This window comes from Leptonychotes weddellii, chromosome 12 (genome assembly GCF_054177405.1).
Source record: "Leptonychotes weddellii isolate Sample4059 chromosome 12, ASM5417740v2, whole genome shotgun sequence".
Taxonomy (NCBI): Eukaryota; Metazoa; Chordata; class Mammalia; order Carnivora; family Phocidae; genus Leptonychotes; species Leptonychotes weddellii.
In genome coordinates this window covers 26,271,495-26,281,695 of record NC_138380.1, presented here as the reverse complement: position 1 = coordinate 26,281,695, position 10,201 = coordinate 26,271,495, and the positions used below count along the sequence as shown (strand labels likewise).

At 42.4% G+C, this 10,201-nt stretch overlaps 1 protein-coding gene across 3 annotated transcripts in view; it reads right to left on the bottom strand.

The window, feature by feature from the left end:
• The window catches only part of FAM3C (FAM3 metabolism regulating signaling molecule C), a 52,383-nt gene extending 42,560 nt beyond the window's left edge, over positions 1-9,823 (bottom strand). Inside the window, exon 1 of one of the 3 annotated variants that reach the window (XM_006727819.3) lies at positions 9,675-9,823. The gene's annotated coding sequence lies outside the window, so the exon portion shown is untranslated. Of the gene's footprint in view, positions 1-5,164; positions 5,371-7,712; positions 7,901-9,674 lie in introns of those variants that run through there. The other 2 variants (XM_081800188.1, XM_081800189.1) reach the window with 2 other exon arrangements.
• Between the last annotated feature and the right edge of the window lie 378 nt (positions 9,824-10,201).

Here is a 10,201-nt window from a genome sequence, read left to right as displayed (position 1 = left end):
GAGAAAGACAAGTATCATATGATCTCAGTGATATGAGGAATTCTTAATCTCAGGAAACAAACTGAGGGTTGCTGGAGTGGTGGGGGGTGGGAGGGATGGGGTGGCTGGGTGATAGACGCTGGGGAGGGTATGTGCTATGGTGAGCGCTGTAAATTGTTAAGACTGATGAACCACAGACCTGTACCCCTGAAACAAATAATACTTTATATGTTAAAAAAAAAAAAAAAAAGATAGTAGGAAGGGAAAAATGAAGGCGGGGGGGATCAGAGTGGGAGACAAACCATGAGAGACTATGGACTCTGAGTAACAAACTGAGGGTTTTAGAGGGAAGGGGGGGGTGGAGGGATGGGATAGCCCAGTGATGGGTATTAAGGAGGGCACGTATTGCATGGAGCACTGGGTGTTATACGCAAACAATGAATCATGGAACACTACACCAAAAACTAATGATGTAATGTATGGTGACTAACATAACATAATAAAATAAAATTAAAAAAAAGGAACAAAACCAAAAAAACCTCTGATAGTACCTTTGCTCCCCAAGAATGTAGTCTAAGTCAAAACAACAAGTTTCAGTGTTTTAAATAAATGCTCAAACCCAATCAGGCTGCTAATGTGTAGAAGCGCACAATCATCTGAGAGTCTGCTGCAAGGAGGGCCACCACGATGCCCCTGGGCCACAGAACAGTAAGTATGTGACCTAGACTGCAGAAGAGAGCCCACATTAGGATCTCAGACTGACATCCTGAATTTCTTTGAATACCTTGTCATTTAAACATTTTCTTTAACCCAACTACCTACTTTGCTCTAATTTGGTCAAGTTTTTTTTTAAAATCAGGCCTGAATCAACAGGCCTCAACCTAGAATTAATCAATTTGAGAACAGATAAAACCACAGGTCAAGTGATACTTTCTCTCCCTGAGAAGTAGACTTGAGTTACAACAGGTGCACGACAAGAACACCATTCTACATCAACTAAATAAGCCATAAAAACAATTATTTACCAGAGGGGAAGGTCTTGTCAATTAAAATAAACTAGGTAATGCACTCAGCAGTGCTTTTTGTACACACTCTTATTTTATGTAATCTTCCCAGCAGCCCCCTAGGTGTAGTGCATGTTTTGATGGCATTAGAAATGAAGTCAAAGGGTTTGTCTCAAGTCATACAAAGGGTAAGAAGCTGATAGTACAAATACACTTCCCTCTCACCTCAGCAGCTCACTGACATACTCTAATAGAAGCAACTTGCTGACCAAATTCCATGCCAATCAATGTGGCTTTTGTAAATTGCTCGGGAATTTGTTAACCTCTGCTGCCAACTAGCCACTCCAGAGATTTGAGAGTTCGTCAAAATGATTAAGCACATGTATTAAAACACCCCTCCAAGACAGAAAGGATAGAAGAAAATGAAGCATACAAAAACACCCACTGATGGATTCAGTATTAACAAGCCACAATCAACTAAACTGGAAGAAAGTACTATAAATCCTTCTCTGCAAATATAAAGAAACCATCACTTAATTCAATCCAACTTTAATTCGGTGCTGGTCAAATAGCAATGTCACATGCATCAACAGAGTGAAGTTCGGATGACTGTAATACTCATGCATGCTAGGGCTTTTCACAAGGACGCAGAGAAACAAAGGTCAGTGCAAGCAGATAGATTTCAGTACATTTAGGCCCTGTGATGGCTACATTTCATGTGTCAACTTGACTGGGCCATGGAATACCCAGATATCTGCTTAACCGTTATTACGGGATCATCTGTGAAGGCGTTTCTGGATGAGCCTAACATCTGAGTAAAGCAGGTGGCTCTCCCCAACAAAAATCCGCCTCATCCAATTGGAGGCCTGAACAGAACCAAAAAAATCTGAGTAAGGGAGAATTCGCTCTCCCTGCCCACACAGTCTTCTGCCTGGAACGTCATCTTCAGCTGCCTTGGAATCAGGACTGAAACTCACACGCGGGCTCTGCCGTTTCGCGGCTGGAGGAAGACTCACTGGCTCCCCCAGCCGCCTGGGGCTTCTCAGCCTCCACAACCACAGCAGCCAATTCCTCATGATTACCGATCAGTCTCAGGTCTCTTATCTCCTCTCAGTGCAGTATCTCTAGAGAACCCAGCCTAGTAACAGGCTTCCTCAAAATCAGAACGTGAGAGATTACATTTTCAGTCCTAGAGCAGTTAAAGAGGGAAATGAGCAAACACTGAAAACAAAACGACTCTACACCTAATGGTCATGAGGGTGAGTGACTCTCCTGTAGATTACAAACAGAAGTATGGCATTAAAAACAATTCGCGAAAAATACCCACACTTATGCAAACAAAACAGAGCAAATGTTGGCAAACTTTTTTGTAAAAGGGCCAGACGGTAAATATTTTAGGTTTTGTTGCCCATACATACAGTCCCCATGGCAACTACTCTGCTTGGCAGTTGTACCTGGAAAGCAGCCATAGACACACGTAAACAAATGGGCCCAGTTGTGTTACAATAAAGCTTTATTTATGAACACTGAAATTCGAATTTCATAAAGTCTTCATGATACCAAATAATACTTTTCTTTTGACTTTTTTCCCAATCACTTAAAAACATAAAAATCTACCTTGGCTCATGAGCCACAGTGACCCATGGGTCGTTATTTGACAACCTGAGACAGAGAAATCAAAAGTAAAATTTAAACTAAAAAAAAAAAAAACTTTTAAAATAGACCATGCTCTAATATTTCAACATTTCTTGCAGGGTTATTTGCAGGACATAAGTTCCACCAGGCTTCTATTGGTCCTCTCAGAAGTACTACTACAGATGTAAGACAGATGAAACAACCCTAAATTTTGTGTTCTGTATGCGTTCATCATACAGTTTCTTACTCCCCTGGTCTCCACGGGAAGAAGCAGATACTCCATGAGGAACAACATAATGGATCCTCTTGAAAAAGAAGGAAAAAAAAATCCTTCCCTTCCTATAAATAAAGCAATCCATCTATAGCAAAAATAGGTATAATCTAGACTTTGGAATGTTTTCCAAAGCAATCTGAGCAGGTATAAAGAAATGGATAAAAATTAATGTTATTACAACCCATTTCATTAACTGTAAAATTATGTTGGTGAAGAAAACTGACACTACTGTTTTCTTTACATAGGGATTTAAAAGTGATTATTTTTGTGATAGGCTTAAAGGGGGTGGGTGTGTATTCGATGTTTGATCAACTTTTAAAATTGCAAATATTAAGCTTTCAAAAATCTTTACTAAAAAAAAAAAAAAAAAAAAAAAAAAACCCAACAAACTATCACTATAGTAGCTGCAGACTGCTATCAAGTACCCTGTCTCACCGCACACTCACCCTTGCCAGGCTGGATACATTTTTGAAATAACAAAATGAAGAGAGGGTGAGAAGACTGCATTCATTTGAAAGCACCAGAACATTTAAAAACTGATTATGACATCTGAGCTGCTCTCATTGTGTTATGAATATTGTGAATTTAATAGAATTTGGTGTTATTAAAACTAAATGCTTAATAGAAAAAAATCCGATTACTAACTTCAGAAAGTATTTCAGTACCAGTAGGCCACTCTGATTCTCAATCCTAGAAAATGCATCTATTTAAAAGAGTCTACCACTTCAACATACACACGTTACACACCTTTTAAAAACTGGGTAGGTTTAACCTGGTAATAATTAAAGGAAAAAAAATTTTTTTTCTTTGAGAGAAAGAGAGAGTGCATGCAAGCAGGGGTGGGGGTGAGGGGCAGAGGGAGAGAATCTTAAGCAGGCTCCAAGCTCAGTGCAGAGCCCAATACAGGGCTCGATCTCACAACCCTGAGATCATGACCTGACCGGAAATCAAGAGTCAGACGCTTAACCGACCTGGCCACCTAGGCACCCCAATTTTTTAAATGACTACCTAACAATTAGAAAAGTATCCCAGGTTTTTAAAGGACCAAACTAACCTTCTTTTGACTAGAAGAAAAAAGGAGCAAAAAATCCACACACTCCTGGGAATGGGGAGAGGAGATCTGTATGGATTCTATAATGTCAAGAATAACCATTTTTTTCAAATGATCACTGAGGAAAAACATGAATGTAACTACTCCTGCAAAGCAGCTTTCAAAAAGGTGAGACTGTAAAGCAACAGACCAAAACTTAAATAATGGCTCAAGAGTACCAATAAATAAGTCTTTCAGAAAAGAATTTTAATTTCCTATTGAAAACGTTGGCAAGAGAGGGATATAATCTATGCCTAGATTTTTTACTATTTGAACTACCATCAAATGGCTTTTCTTATTTTGTAATGCATCATATTCAAAATACATTAAAAAGAGAATTAGTAGCTAATTATGGCTAAAAAACAAACAGAATTAAAAGCATACTATGAAAAAGCACAGATGAGCCAGAAAGTGTTTCTAACTCCCCTCCAGAATGCTAATCAATGCTTAATATGAAGCATACTGGGATTGTTCTGGGTGAATTTTGCTTTCCTCCACAGTCCACCATAAATACCTACACCTTGTTTTTAGTTGGTTCTCCAGGCAGGGAATGGAGAGAGCAACCCTTTGAAAACTTCTACCTGATCTACAGCAGCTAGATAAAATGCCTTTCTTCTAACAATGAAATATGACAAAGTATAACTGTAACAATCAACCTGTCTCTCCATGTACAAAAGCGAAGGTGCCCTGCTAAGTAAAATCATGCCCGTGCCTCTCCTAGATCAACCTCACCTCAAAGACTCAACGGAGGGAGAAGTAACCACACCTGGCAGACCACCCACACTACATCCTAAGAGCAAATGTATTTCAACATGATTCATCTCAATGTTAAGGATTCCCTAGTCCAACTCCTTCAACCAATGTGAATTAGCTAGAGATCTAAAGTTCTTACCTCTTCAGAAATTTGAGGTATCAGATTTCGGAAATATTTCAGTTGATCAACAAGCTTTTTAACCACATTTTCTGTAAACACTTCATGTGATTAAAAACTAAATGGACATGTGTTCTCCTTCCCCTCCCAAATCTAACAGGGCTAACCAACCTCTTCCTGACAAAAATATTTCATTTTCTAAGATGATACCACTGAAGGAAGCACCATAAGTAGGTGGGGTTGCTCTTTGCTGAATTCTCATTAGCGGAGAAAGGTTTGTTGGAACCCACGGGCATTCTGTCATTCAGTACCTGATATGCCACAAAAGCCCTTCTTGAGTTGGCAGCCAGAGTTCAGGTTTATTCAGAGACACACTGCTGTTTACCCTGATTATTACCACTATATCCTGTAACTACTCAAGATCGGACAGTAGATGGCTGGTATACATGCATAGTATCACCTCCTGGCATCAAGAGGGACTCTCTAAAAGAAAAAGGGTGATAAGAAAGATAGAAATCAAATGATCAAGCCACACATGATGTCAATGTGACATTACATTAATATCTCAGTAATTACAAAATGGAAATCACTAAAGTACAAAGAAACTAGAAATAAGATTTCTCAACTGAACTATCAACACATAAATGACTGGAAATGGATAGGATGAAAATGATATGGGGCCAAACTGGAGTGCATTACAGCCTTCCATCCAGCTACCTTGCATTTTAAAACAAGTCATCAGTATAATCTTCATTACAAATAAATGTCAGGTAAGGACACCTTACATTAAATCGTATTGTAAACAAATACTTTACATGGTAAAAGATCTGAAGAAATGCTACACTGTAATTCTTGTATCTCATAGCTTCCATGACTCATAATAATCATTTACCTTAAGAGCGGACTGTGGTTCCTGGGGCACCTGAGATGATTTTATTGATTTTAAGGTATACACTACTTCCCTCATTCTTTTTTTTTTTTTTTTAAAGATTTTATTCATTCATTTGAGACACAGAGATAGAGAGAGAGAGCATGAGCAGGGGAAGAGGCAGAGGCAGAGGGAAAAGCAGGCTCCCCGCTGAGCCAGGAGCCCGATGTGGGGCTTGATGCCAGGAGCCCGATGTGGGGCTCGATCCCAGGACCCTGGGATCATGACCTGAGCCAAAGGCAGACGCTTAACCATCTGAGCCACCCAGGCGCCCCTACTTCCCTCATTCTAACATGTCCATTATAACATGTCTTAAAACTAGGATGAGGTTTACAATCACATTTTCCCCCATGGTAGTATATAAAATAATGGTGTACCTTACAAATATCTTAGATTCAATGAAACAGCGTATCTGGTTCTTTGAAGCCCTAACTACAATGTAACCCACAGCACAGACACCACGATTATTGGTGGGCTTTTTAAAATGCAAATTCCTGAGCCCAGAATCCCTAGGAGGATTAAAACTCCTGCATGTTTAATGAGCTCCCCAGGTGGTTCTCACTCTCACTCAGATCTGAGAACTTCAGATCTACAGTACAGCAATCCAAACACACACAGAAGTTTGGAGATGGGGGGGGGGGGGGCTGGTGAGACACACCAAGGCCAAAAAAGCCCAAAGTAAACTTATAAAACAAGAATTTCATTATTTCCTTAACAATGAATGGAAATCAGCCTGACTCTGGGCCAGATCTCCTGTTGGGGTGAGGAGGGAAAAGCAGGCAGTGAATAAATCTGGAGACAAGTACTGAGGAACAGAGCAGAGAGAACTCTTGTTTGCAATGGTTACAACAGTATTAGATTCAAAATTACCCAAATGTTTTCTTGTAGTTTTTCCTGACCCACCAAAGCAGAATTTCGCTTAAAAAGTTATAATCCAGTGGAAGAAATCAAATGGTGATCAGATTTCTGTAACTGGGAGCACCAACATGCCAAAAACAGAAAATGACAGTTCAGCCTGCTCCTTCTGAGTTCTACAACTGCGGGTTAAACAGCTGTAATGTAAACCACTTAATCCCACACTGTACCATCCAGGAAAAGAGAGATGGACTGACAAAAATACCTATCATTGAGAACAAGGGCAAAAATAAAACTAAATACATTTAACATTCTTAAAGCTGAAAGGTGCAAGACCCAAGAACCAACAAATTTTGACCCCAGGTCTCACAAAAATCCAGCTAGCTCAGAGCTTCGGATAGTAACATACGTTTGTTTGGTACTTAGTTCACAAGGATTCCTGTCCTTGGGGTCACGTATCTGGCTTTTAAGCAATAGTTCTGCATTTAGTTGATTCATGAATGGCATTAACCAAATTATTTAATTCCATGCAAGGCCTTATTTTCTTAATTTGGGGAGATTGAGCAAGATTCCTAAGATATTTAAACTTTAAGAGGTTTTGTGACTTTTACTCAGCTCCTAAAATACAGTCAGCTGACTTTCAGAGGGGGAAATTAAGTGTTCCCGTTCTTCTAAGTTTCCACTGCTTACCCCACTGGTATTTTCATTCTCTTTTTCATTGGCCTCCTCCATTTGATTGAAGCTGTTCTAAGATGACTTACATTTCCCTTATTTCTAATCCAATTAATTTTTCATCTACTCTTTATGATTTTTCCAGTTTTACTCTGGTGAGTTTTTTTCTGATTTCTTTCTTTAGGAAATTAAATTCATTTAACATAAAATTTACTATGTTAAAGTGTACAACTTAGTGGCATTTAATACATTCACAGTGGTGTGCAGGCATCACCTCTGTTCAGTTCTAAAACACTTTATCATTCCAGAAGGAAACCTCATACCCATTAAACAGTTACTCCCCATCCCCTCTTCCCTTGAGCCCCTGGCAACCATTAGTCTGCTTTCTGTCCCTGTGGATTTACCTGTTCTGGATATTTTATATAGATGGAGTCCTATAAGATGTGATCTCTTATGTCTCAGTTCTTTGACTCAGCATGATGTTTTAGAGTTCATCCGTAGGACAGCATGTAAGAATACTTCATTGACTTTATGACTAAATGATATTCCATGTATGGATGCATTCCACATTTTGTTTAGTCATCCACTGATGGCCCCTGGTGAGTTTTTGTGTGCTAGGGAGAAAAAGTTGCAGGGACATATGTGGTTAAAAAAAAAAAAAAAAAAAGACTGATGACCCAAAACCGAGACTACCACTTTTTGCCATTCAACAATCTCTTAACCCTTTGTCCCTCTCTCCAATTACCTTCCCTCATTAATGTATCTTCATTAATTATGAAAGATTAATTACCAATGCTTAAGGTAGCAATCCAAATTTTGTAACTGTAATAAAATATCTATTAGGTTTATTTTGAAAGCCACTTTAACCCAGGGGTGCTCAGTCTTATTCTGATTCCCTTTTGAAACAAAAGTCCCCTCCCATGGGGATTTTGGAGGATGGAGGCCTGTGGCCTATGGCCCTTTTAAAAAGCCTCATTTGTGTTTGATTCTAAGAGATCCCCTGGTTGAGAATCACTGCATCGGACTCTTTATTTCTCACTACCAAGAAACGCTAGTCTTCAGCGAGCTGAGAAAACATTACATGGAATTTGTGAAACAAAGCTTCTAACACCTGTATAAAATGGGGGGGCGGGTGGTAACTTCAGTAAACAGCTAAAGAACTCGAGACTGGCAGCCTTTAGAAAGAAGTACAATTAATGATATGACCCAAACTGATGCCGATTCTGCCAATTTCTTGTTGAAGAGCATAAACTATTTATTTTCTAAGTTAAAATGGAGATCTCTTTGTACTCCATAATGCACGGTATGAGTATCAGCAACGTTTCCAAAAACTTGGTAAATCTGACTGCATACCACTAACCCCACAAGGTAGTCAAGGGTCCAAGGGGTCTGGCATCTACTGTCACCGTCAACCTTTACTTAACCTCTAGAAGAGTTCACATTTTCAACTGTAAAAATCAGAAAGACAGATAAAAGGACTTACTCTTTGGCTTGTGAGCAATAAATGTGCATATGAAAGCATACAGCACAGTGCCCAGTAAGCAATCTAAAATTACCTAGTATATCTTGTATCTATATATTTCTGACTAAAGAAAATAATAACAAAAGGTTCTGTCGATTAGACAGCAGCTTTCTATTACATGAAACTTAAAAAAAGTAGGGTGCGGGAGATGATGATGAAACACAGCTGGTAGATCTCAACCTCAAATCATCAATTTGTCATTATATTATTTAGATCTAGGGTCATTAACCATGGTACACAGTAGAGAATTTTGAGGACGGGGAAGAAAATGGGGAAGAAAAAGAAAGAAGGAACAGCACATTCATCAATGACACCCAATATCAATGAGCTGGATGAATTTTAAAACTGAGAAGTACCTCCAGTTTAGGAGACGCTAGAACTTTACAAGTGAGCCAAGACGGCCCTCCACAGAGTACAAATGCAACATCCAGTTCCACCCTCGCCTCTTCAGAGCACTGGGCCCGGGTTTCCGACGGCGAGCCGGGGCCCCAGCGAGGCACGCACCCAGGTGCAGCCCCGGCTGGGGCGCCGAGCCGAGCGCCAGGTGCAGGCGCCGCCCCGCCCTCCGCGGACCCGGGCAGGGAGACGCCGAGCAGGGGAAGCACCGCCGCGGCGGCGGCCCGAACGCCCGCCAACCGTGCTCCGGCGGCCCCGGTCCTGCCCGCGCTCGCCCCCCCCGCCCCTCCCCCGCAGGATGCGCCACGACCACCGCGGCGCGCCCCGGGGCCCGCCCCCAGCCGGCGGGGGCCGCGCGAGCGGAGGATGAAGGTGAAGGTGAGTGCCCGACTCCCCCTAGACGCCCACCATCCCTCCCCGCCCTCCGCCGGGGTTCCCTCCGTCTCACCGGCCTCGTGCCTGCCTTCCGGCCTCTCAGCGGTCAGTCCTACCGGAGGCCGACGGCACCCACTGCCGCCGCCGCCTCCCGCTCCTTCCTCCGCTTCCTCCCGGGCTCCTCCGGCTTCCCCTCACCCCTCAAAGTGGCCAGGAGGAAGCCAACTCACTCGCCGCTGGGCCTCCTCCCCGCTTCCCCGCCGCGACCAATGGGCCCCCGCCGCCGGGAGCCGCGCCCGCCCCCTGGCGGTGGAGGACCGAGCGGGCGCCCGGCCGGCGGGCGGGAAGGGCCGGCGAGCGGAGGGAGAGGTGGGCCCGGCGGCCCCCGCCCGGCGCTGAGCTATCTGGACTTGCCACGTGGGTGCGGCAGCAGCGGTGGTTGGCGGTGGTTGGCGGTGGTTGGCGACGGCTAGCACCCGAGAGTGGGAAAAAGGTGTCGCGCCCCCCTTCCCCTCATTCACACGCTTTCATAATCCTGACCTTAAAAGAATTTAAGATAACCAGCCCCATTCTAGAGAATCGATTCTATGAGATAGTCTT